The sequence below is a fragment of the Mirounga leonina genome, unplaced genomic scaffold, assembly GCF_011800145.1.
Source record: "Mirounga leonina isolate KUSES-001 unplaced genomic scaffold, KU_Mleo_1.0 Mir_129, whole genome shotgun sequence".
Classification (NCBI taxonomy): domain Eukaryota; kingdom Metazoa; phylum Chordata; class Mammalia; order Carnivora; family Phocidae; genus Mirounga; species Mirounga leonina.
The window spans coordinates 50,478,290-50,489,553 of NW_023270323.1; the positions used below are offsets into that span (position 1 = coordinate 50,478,290).

Consider the following 11,264-nt stretch of genomic DNA (forward strand, 5'->3'; position numbering starts at 1 on the left):
ACAGAGGACGGAAATGCAAGCACGGGGCTGCCTCTGGAGCCAAATGCTCTCCTCATCCAGAGTGAATTATGGCGCTCTCTCCAATCTGAGAAAATAACACCACAGACTGCAGCTCCCTTTCTTTGTAATAGATACCACAGGTCCTTTGAACCACCTTCAGAAAAATCTGCGTGGACTACTGTGGAGTTTTGCAATTCTCATTGTCCCGCTCCCGTCCTGGGGATGCTGCTTTAGTTCACCAAATCGTGCTGCTCTCTGTATAACAAATATTTCACCAAATTAGAATGAGAATGGATTTTAGATAGACCCCTCTCCTGCCATGTCCTTTTTCACATGTAGGAAGTGAGGTTCAGAGAAGTGAACCACCTTGCCCAAGCCACACAGCACCGGGGTGAGAACAGGGCCATCCTGCTCCTCTGTCTGGTGCTGTCCACTTTACCAATGACCTCCAGACACCGGGCTGCAGAGGGCCCACCTAGGACACAGCTCCTAGAAGTCCAGCTCGTGAGAATGCTGTCAGTCCAGCGAGCTCTCTATCACAATGACCACAATGTACCATCGTTACTTGCTCATTGGTCTGTTTTGTACCTGTCTCCCCCATTATTATATTAATAATCTTTATTAGCTCCACAGGTGAGGGGGGATGGCGGTCTGGTGACAGTTCTTCTTTTGCACCTGGCAGACTCCTACCAGTCCCTCAAAATTCGGCTCAAACATCTCCCGGTCAGGGAAGCCTGCACTGATCTCACCGGCCAGAGCAAGGACTGCCTTCTTTGCTCCTTCTGTAGGAAATTCTATTTGTTGAATGAATGAGCCTTACCTGATTTTTCTTTTTAATTCTAAAGGTTTTATTCATCATATATGTTTTCATTTGCTGAGACTGCTGTAGCAAAGAACCACAGACTTGGTGGCTTAAAACAACAGAAATTTATTCTCTCATTGTTCTGGAAGCGGGGAGTCTGAAATCAATGTACCTGCCAGGTGATGTTCCTCTCTGAAGGCTCTAGGGGAGGAGGCTTTCTTGCGTCTTCCAGCTTCTGCTAATCCCAGACTTGCCTTGGTTTGTAGCAGCCTGAGTCCGCTCTCTGGCTCTGTCTTCACCTGGCTGTGCTCCCTCGGTCTGTCTCGCTTCTCCTCTTCCCCTAGGACACCAGTCGTAGGCATGAAGGTGTTGCTCTGCTCTGGTGTGACCTCATCTTAACTAATTACACCTGCTATAACTCGAATTCCAAATAAGGTCACATTCTGAGGTAGCAGGAGTTGAACATATCTTTTTGAGGAACACAATTCAACCCTTAGCAACATATACCCTAAAAATGTACACTTAGGGGTACAAGTCTAAGTCAAAGTGAACTGAGCCATGTAACCAGTCCTCAGATGGAGAAACAATATGATCAGCACCCCAAAGTCCTGTCATGCTTGCTTCCAGGCACTTGCCCCCTTCATCACCAGTAGCCACTATCCTGCCTAACAGAATGGATTAGATTTTTCTTTTAGTCATAATTCATATACCAGGAAATGTATCTGTTAAAGTGAAAATCTCAGTAGTTTTTAGTATACTCACAAAGTTGTGCAACCATCACCATTATCTAATTCCAGAACACTTTCATCACCTATGAAAGAAACCCCATGCCCGTTACCAGTCATTCCCATCACCCCTCTGGTTACCCCGGTCCCTGAGGAGCCACTCACCTACTTTCTGTCCCTATTGACTTGCCCCTTTGGACATTAATTTCATATAAATGGAATCATACAATATGTCTGGCTTCTTTCATCCCTGTCATAGCATGTATCAGTACTTTATTTCTTTTTATGATTGAAAAAGATTCTGTTGTATGTGTACACATTTTGTTTATCCATTCTTCAGTTGATAGGATCTGGGTCCTTTCCATTTTTTAGCTATTAGAATAATGGTTCTATGAACATTCTCGTATATGTTTTTGTGCGGACATACATTTTCAATTCTCTTGGGTATGTACTTATATATTTTTGTAAGCTCATCATCCAGCACAGTTCAAGGCTTAGGGTGGATATCAGTTGATTGATTGCAAGTTAAAAGCAATCCTAGCCTCTGAAAAGGCTAGCCTCTCCTACATTAGGGAGTAACTTGGACACTTGAGAGAATTGTTTGATGTATATTGTGCCTTCATATTCATTTTTCCAGGTAGTTAATAACCATCTGCTTTTCCACATCACTGTTAGTGCAGGAAACGGCACACTGCTCACACGCTCACAAAATGCCATCTGAAGTCACCATGAAAGGGCACGTGCTTAAAATAACAAAATGAAGTATTTTGGAAATTGTTAATTTTGGGGGGGAAAAACCCAGCAGGAAACAAAGCATATACCTATCATCGTTCCCTGATGAGGACATCAAAGAAGTACAGTGTTAGTGAGATCCCCTGGGCTCCGCTTTGTACCTCTAACAACAGTGATACGGACATGCTTCCAATACTCTCTACCTCTTTTTACAACGTTTCAATAGAGTGGATCCCTAGATAGATGATAGATAGATAGATAGATAGATAGATAGATAGATAGATAGATTGATAGATAGATAGATAGATAGATAGATAGATAGATAGATAGATAGATGTAGATAAATGGATGTATAGCAGATAAGATATAAAGAATAATAAAACAGGGGCTCCTGGTGGCTTAGTCAGTTAAGTGTCTGACTCTTGATTTCAGTTCAGGTTGTGATCTCAGGGTCATAAGATCAAGTCCTGCATTGGGCTCTATGCTGGGTGTGAAGCCTGCTTGAGATTCTCTCTCCCTCCCCCTCTGCCCCTCACCCCATCCCTACTCACATGTATGTGCACACACACTCTCTCTCTCTTTAAAAAAAAAAAAAAAGATTAAAACAAATACATGTGTATCTATTAACCCAGCTTAAGAAATAAAGTATTATCAAACTTGTTGAAGTCTATCTTCTCCCAATGAACCCACCTAACTGAATTTTGTGATAATAATTTGTGTTATAGTTTTACTACATTTGTATGTATCTCTAAACAATACATTTAGTTTTGTATCTATTTGAATTTTATATAAATAGTATTCCATTGCTTGCATTCTTCTGCCATGTGTTTTTTTCACTCAATATTATGTCTGTAAGATTAATCCATATTGATACATTTTGTTTTCATTTCTTCTCGTTCACTGCTCCATTTTGTCTAAATACTACAAATTATTTTTTCCTTTATGATGTCAGATACTTGGATTGTTTGCATTTTTTGCTATTACAAATAATATTGCTGTGAACATTCTTACACAGATCTCTGGAATATGCATTTTTATAAGGTATGCATGCCTACACTCAAGAATGGAACAGCTGGGCCATGAGGTGTTTTCCTATTTATAAGATAACGGTCCATTATTTTCCAAAGGGGTTTTATCAGTTTGTACCATTAGTGTGTTAGGAGTTTCCTTTGCTTTACATTCTCATTAACTCTTGGCATTGTCAGACTTCTGCATTTTGCCAGTATCATGGGTGTAAAATAGTACCAGCATCAGCTAGTCATTGGTGCATACTGATGACCACCAAACTCAATGTCTTAAAACAACACCCATTTACTATTTTTCACTAGTCAAGGGTAGGCAAGATGGCTCTGCTGATCTCACCCGGGCTTGCTCACACCCTGCAGATAGCTGGCAGGTGACCAGTGGGTTGGCTGCTCTAGGATGGCCTCGTGATTTATCTCTGTTCCACAGGTCTCTCTCATCACTGGGTAGGACAGTCCAGGCTGGTTCTCAGAGCTCAGACAGACAGAAGAGTAAGAGAAAGAGCAGAAATACTTAAGTGCTTGTATGTGCTTGCAGTAAGTTTGTTGTTGTCAGATTGGACACGGTCAAGTCCAGAATCAATGAGGGAGAGTACTACCAAAGAGTGTGGATATAGGGAGGCATGAAAACCTGGGGCAGTGGGTACACTCAATTCTCCTCAGTGATTTGAATTTATATTTCCTTGATTAGAATTGAGGTTAAATATCTTTCAAAAGTTTGTTGGTCACATGTTTCCTCTTCTGAAATGCTTCTTCATGTCTTTTGTCCATTTTTATACCAAGATTTTATCTTTTTTGATTCATCCAGAAGAGATTATGATGCTGATTAACCTAAATGTTAATCCTTTGCCAGATATATGCGTGTTTCAAATATCTCCTTTAGAAAGAGAAATTAAGGAGTCGATCCCATGTACAATTGCACCAAAAACCATAAGATATCTAGGGATAAACTTAACCAAGGAGGTAAAGGACCTGTACTCTAAAAACTATAGAACACTTAAGAAAGGAATTGAAGAAGACACAAAGAAATGGAAAAACATTCCAGGCTCATGGACTGGAAGAATAAATATTGTTAAAATGTCTTAAAAGTGGGCCTTTCTTCAATCAAGCCTTCAGATGAGTCCCCATCCTTGGCCAACACTTTGATTACAGCCTCATGAAAGACCCTGAAACAGGATCCAATTAAGCCATACCTGGATTGCAGACCCACAGAAACTATGAGGTAATACATGTGTGTTGTTTTAAGGCACTAGGTTTGTGATACTTTTGTTATAGAGCAGTAGGTATCTAATACACTTGCCAAAGAACCTCAGTGGGGACGACCCTAATCCATAAAATAGTTTCTCACTATGTTGAACCTCAAAAGTGTAGCTTGAAGTGTAGATACTTGTTACTCAAAATGTTGCTTATGGCCACATTTCAATCTCTGAGATTTTTAGAAATGCAAAAGCCCAAGTACCATCCCAGAGCTACTAAATCAGAATCTGCATTTTAACAAGATCCCTGGGTGTTTTATATATTCATATTAAAGTTTGAGAAAGGTGGGGATCCCTTTCCCCCAAAGAGGCTCCCCTCTGTAATTTTCTACCACCTTTGTAATTATGAGTCCTGCATACCACAGGGGTTAGAGGCACCTTTGTTCAGGACACCCTTCTCCTGGGTCAATGGAGCATATTCAAATTACCCCCTCCACTCCCTATAATAGGGAATATGTATTTCAAAGAACTTATTCCCTTAACATCCAGGTAGAGAATGTGCAGGTACATTTAAAAAATTCTACTTCTCTACTCACAGAAAACATCATTGTTACCCTCAGTGTTTGCAATCTGTTGGAAGGAGGGGGCTTCCCATAGATCAGAAAGTAGCAGCGTCCAGTAAGTGGCTCAGTGTGGGGATCGAATGGCAAAGCAATGACAGAGGTGGTTAAGAATACCATTTCCAGAGGAATCAGGACATGAAGTGATACGTGTTCTCCGAAATGTGGAGAACATGTAGGGCATTGGAGGGTGACAGATGTTGAAGAAAGAGCAGGTAGGAATATTTATGGGGCCCTTGGTGAACTTGGAGGTAGACCCATTTGGCCGGAGCATGGACTTCAGGTAAAGGGATAATGAGAGATTAAGGCAATCGAGGTCAACAATGTGGAGGGAGATAAAGAAAGAAAAAGAGAGTGTAAAAGGAAGATCGATCACAAAGGTACCAGTTACTGTTTCAACTAAGGCATCAAGATATAATAGACACCACATTCCAAAGTAAGGTGTGGGTGCTGATTTATCAACGAGGAGGTGGAACGCCAGTGACATGACTGAGTTCCTCACTCGTATAGGAGGTGTAAAAAGGTTGGGAATAATTGAAGAGGAGAAGAGAAGAGTTTTAGAAAGAGTGGCTGCTGTGCTGGGGCATTAAGCTCTCACCACCATCACATAGGAGGAGAGGGAAGGGGTTCTTCTTTCTTTACTTCAAGGCAAGGGGGACTCTTGGGCAACGCCACTCAGCTTAGTATGTGTCCTCTTTCTGGTGCTTGTCTTCTACCTGCAAAGTCTAAATGGTGAGGGATGACTCGGTCAGCTGCTTTGACAGTGGAGCAAAGAAATGGCTTCACTTGGGGAAGGAGTGGCTGTGATTCCCACAGTTTTTGGAAGCAAAGAATGTGTTCCTGTGGGGCAGGCCTGGGAAGGGGTCTTAGGTCCTGTCTACAAGGATGGTCTGGAGGGGCCGGCAGCCGCCAGGGAAAAGAAGCCTGGAGCCTGAGGAATAAGTGAAGAGACAGCCAGAGTAGATGTTCTCCCTCTTTGATGAGAATTGAGGAAGATAGTTTCCCAGGGGTGGGAGGCAGAGCAGGAGGAGAGTTCTCCAAAGAACCAATGAAAATTCACATGAGAGAAAAGTCTGCTTTAACCACTTTCCATTCCTATTTAGCTCTGATGAGAATTCGCAAATAGAACTTCCTTGTCCTTTCTCCTCTCCCTCACACCCAAGTCTGTGAAGATAAAAAAGCGGTCAGCAGGAGGGGGAACACTAGCAGAAGGACCTGGCGGGGAAGGAGGGGCAAAGATTGGGTCCCCAGCATACAGACTCAGATGGGGATTTGCACACAAGGGGTGGGGTGTGATCAGGATCGGGCAGAGGAAGGCACTGAATTGGGATGCAGTTGCTACAGAGGCTCCAACCTTTCCCATAGCGAAGTTCTAGAACAGGTGGCTCTTCTGAAGTTGTCCCTCTTGGGAAGACAGTGCTCCCCCATTCCCATTAACCAGTCCCTGGATAAGGGATGTCCCCGGGAAGGAAGTAGCTCTCTTTTGCTGAGGCCAACTTCCAGAGATCCTCTCAGCTGAGAACCTTCGGGACCAATCCTCCAGCAGCCAAGGGACAATTAAGGCATGCCCGTGGATGGCACATCACTGCTTCAGTAAATGGACGACACAGCCTTCCCAGGGCACGAGCATAGGAGAGAGAAGAGTTTTTAATCATCACAGAGGACTGGACTTCTAATTAGTGTCCAGAGCAGCTTTTATTACCTTAAAGGTACCAGGAAGATCATGGGGCTTGCTCTAAATTTCATCCATGGGTGAGGACAGAAATATCCCCACAAAACAAATGTATAGAAATGTGTATTTAGCTAACCAGCTAAATAAACTTAATCCCCCAAACCTTGGTTATAACCACAGCAGTTTCTAGAGAAGCAGCAGCGGGAAGATAACTTTCATGTAAGAAAATTCCAGTGTGGGGTGGGGGGGAGTGGGGGGGAATTATTCAAAGGCAGCTCCTAGAGCAGGGGTTTCATACTTTTTTGGTGTGTGCTTTTGTGATGATCCCTTTGACAGGATGGCATGGCCTGTGGAATCTCTTCTCCAAATTGTATTTTCAAATATATGAAATAAAATATGTAGTACTACAAAGAAACCAGTTGCGTTGAAATATTATCGAAAAGTTTTGAAAAAAACTGTGGTTGAGTGATATATCCCACTTCACATTTTAAATATTAAGATCTTATTTTAAACCTTTGAAATTTTAAACCTCAAAGTGATTTCGAAATCATCAGGGGTCTAAGCCACATTTTGAGACATCTGCACAACTGTAATAAATATGAAAATACCTGTGATTTCTCCTGAGGCCAATGTGGCAGACACTGTGGGATGTTGCCTACATTCATAATGGAAGGCAATGCTAAATTTCACTTCAAGATTATTGAAAAAAAAATGAGTACTTACTGGATGAATAATTTAAGATTAATTGAATGAATAATTGCGAGATTAATAAAGATGTAATATTTTTCCCTGCCCAAATCCACAAACTCCCTTATTTCTATTTACAGACCCCTCAGGGGCCCATGGATTCCATGGAATCTGGAATCTGAATAAGATCAGCTAATCCTCTGCATCACAAAGCAATGAGAATTTTAGGATCTTGTTGAGGGGAAGCAAATTGGCCCTGGAGTGTATGGAAGGCTTTGGAATTCTGGAAGAGAGGTAAGGGTTCTTTGCTCTCATCCTAAAAGCAAAGAGGTGAGTGGAGACCCAAGGAGTGTGGCATGCTTCCAATAAGGAATTTTCCATGGCCATGATGGCCGAGAGAATTATGAGAACAGTCTCCTTTCCTGTTCTGTCTGTGCTGGATCCACAGAGGGTATTGGCCAAACTTTCAGGAAAAGTCTGTTACACGCAGCAACTTGTATTAGTATGTTGTGGGGGCGGGGGAGGGGGGAGAGTAGGCAGCATACATGTTTGGGGAGGGGGCAATGAAGAGAATTGCAGCAATTCCTAGAGGTCAGAGTGGCCATCCTAGAATTGTACCCAGAGAGCAATTAGGGGCCAGCTGACCATGAATAAGCACCTGGCAGCGGTGACTGAGTCAGAGAGGCCAAGAGACTGACCTTCTTCAACCGGAATATGTGAAAAGTGAGGGAGCCTGGACGCAGAGAGGGGGACCTGGGTCCTGCCTGCATGGAACGGAACTACCCAGAGGTAGACAGGTAGGTTACATCGGGCTGACGGTTTTAATGTGACCCCGTAGGCAGCAAAGGGCTGGCTCCTGGAAGGGTGTTGAGCCGAGGAGTGTCTGCTATAATCAGGCTTCTGCAAGGAGCACTCTGACAGTGGGACAGTAGGTGGGAGGGCGGCCCAGGCAAGACACAGACTCTGTTTCAGAGGCAACTGCATGACGTAGAACCACGAGGAACACAGAAGGAATATGAGAACCCTTAGAATCATGCCTTTTAGGGAGAAGCGATTGTTGACATAGCTTGCCTTTCCAAAGTTATTATTTTTTTTTTTTAAGATTTTATTTATTTTTCAACAGAGAGAGAGACACAGTGAGAGAGGGAACACAAGCAGGGGGAGTGGGAGAGGGAGAAGCAGGCTTCCTGCAGAGCAGGGAGCCCGATGTGGGACTCGATCTCAGGACCCTGGGATCATGACCTGAGCCGAAGGGAGACGCTTAACGACTGAGCCAACCAGGCGCCCTCAAAGTTCTTCATTAAGTCTCACGGTGGGGAGTGTGGGGGGGGGGGCGGCTGGATGGGGGAGGGATGCTCATTGCACTCAGCTCCCTCCTGGCCAAGCATGTCTCTGGTGAAAGAGTTATGCATGAATGCTGAGACCCAGGGCAGAACCCTAAAGCTTTATTCCGTCTCTACCACACGTCAAGTAGTTTGTACTGTTGTTTCTTCACAGTATCAGCAGACAGAGTGGACACAGAAATACTTTAGGAGGCAAGGGTCCCCAGGGCCTCCTGTAGGCTCAGAAGGATAGAGAATCTTGATAAACATGACCCTTGGAGTGAAAGCAGAGGGTCGGAGTCTAAGAGGCTTTTCAGTCACTTAGGGACTCTATATGGTACAACAGTCTCATGCGGCTATGGAGCACTTGAAATGTAGTTAGTCCAAACTGAGATGTGCCATAAATGGAAAATAGCCACCAAATTTTGAAGATAGAGCACCATAAAAACAATATTAAACACCTCATTAGCAATTTCAAATTTTTGATTACATGTTGAAATAATATTCTGGATACGTTAGGTTAAATGAAATACATGATTAGAATTAATTTCACCTGTTTTTTTTTTTTTAAAGATTTATTTATTTATTTTAGAGAGAGACAGCGCGTGCGCGCACGCGTGTGCATATGCGAACACGGGGAGGAGCAGGAGGAGAGAGAGCATCCCCAAGCAGACTCTCCACTGAGCGCGGAGTCTGACTCGGAGCTCGATTCCAGGACTCCGAGGACATGACCTGAGCAGAAACCAAGAGTCGGCCGCCCAACTGACTGAGCCACTCACATGCCCCAGTTCTTACTCTTTTTCTAATATGGCTACTAGAAAACTTAAAAATATATGTGTGACTTGCATTATATTTTTACCAGGAGAAATAACTTGTAGTTATTTCACATGGTTAGAAATCATCACAGAGTTAACTCATATAACCCATATAACCAGAGTCTGGCTTAAGCTATGCAACCGCTATGTGATGTTCTGTAATCTTTGTACTGTCCTCCTGTTCCTCTTTTTTCCTATTTTCCTTCTGATTCTCTATAGCCGTTTCAGGAAAACCTTTAAAATAAAAATAAACACGAAAATTTCCTGGGCATGATGGAGGGGCGGGGGCCTGTATGGGGCCTGGTGGTTGGCCCACACTGAGCCCAGGACGGACTGAGAAGACAATCACCCACAGAGGGACAGCGTTCTTAGCCTCCTAGCCAAGCAGATCAACTTTCTGGCCGTGCCGAAAGGAAGTGAAAAGGAGCGTCTGTGTTACTGACCTGGGTCTTGGCAACAGACTGGCCCATATGGGATTCTCCGAGTTCCGAAGAAATTGGCAGCATCTCTATGTCATGAAAGGACCCTCCCATCCTGTGGTTCTCCCATACTCTCCATCCCACCACCCTGATTCATGCCCCTCATGCTCCACCAGACCCCTCAAGTTCTCCCTGTACCCCAGCCCTTTCCTGTCTAGCCAGCCTACGCTGAAGCTTGTTGCCTGAACCCATTATCCTTCAAAACTGCTAAATCACTTGAAAAACCTCTCAGATGGCAGGCTCTTTCCTGGAAAAACCCTAAACCTGGATCCATCTCCTAAGCTGCCTTCTTTTTCCTACCCCTGGGCTGCCAGGCACAGCTAGGCACGAGCATCATTCAATTGAGCAGATCGGTCCATGAAAGATTCATGGGCTCCACTCCAGCTGTACCTTCCACAATATGCAGCATTGCCTGCACCACCAGGCCACTGTCCCTCCGGTGACCATGCAAACCTGCATCGCTCTCAGAATCTCTACGAATTAGCAAAAAGTGCCCTCCCTCCAGTTAGTTTTGATATTATACAATCTGGAGAGCTCTGTCTTCAGGATAGGAGGAAGTGGCATTTCCAGGGCCCCAGGGGGCAGCCTACCTGGGCCCAAGTACTTAAAACCTGTCCACACACTGCCCCACCCCGCTTGCCCCTGACTTTGGGTCTTCACAGTGGTAGCAACTACCCCTCATCCCCAGGGAGAGAAGAGCAGGGTTGGTTCCTGGTTGGCATGAGTCAGGCTTCTGTGGGCGAAAGGAAAAAACCTCAAGGAATGCTCAGAGCGTGATTGACATAGGACCCAGTCACGCATGAGTGTGTAAGTGTGTGTGAGCGCCGGGGAGAGTATACATGTGTACTCTTCTGCGTGTGTGCACAGCCTTGTGGGCGGTGTGAGTTTACGGGAGGAAGCTCTCCTCTGCTTTTCCAAGACTTGACCAGGAAGCCGGAATCTCTTGCCTTCATATTCTGGGATAGGTTAATAAACAGTGCCCTTGTGCAGTACACAACCCAGATGCCTGTACTGATGGCTCTGACCATGGTCTCCTCAAACCTTGCATCATTCCCTTCCCTTCCATTGTCAGAGCATGGCTTTGCCTCAGTTCACATGAACCCCCTCGATTTTCTATTTCCCACGTGTAAGTATATGCACATCTGTACCTTTTCTTTCTTTCTTTCTTTCTTTCTTTCTTTCTTTCTTTCTT

General features: G+C 44.2%; 1 long non-coding RNA gene across 1 annotated transcript in view; it reads left to right on the forward strand.

Moving 5' to 3' along the window:
* The first annotated feature begins 8,133 nt into the window (after positions 1-8,133).
* LOC118010258 overlaps positions 8,134-11,264 on the forward strand; it is a 4,752-nt gene continuing 1,621 nt past the window's right edge. Inside the window, exon 1 of the long non-coding RNA XR_004679159.1 lies at positions 8,134-8,253. This is a non-coding gene — a long non-coding RNA (uncharacterized LOC118010258). The remainder of the gene's footprint in view (positions 8,254-11,264) is intronic.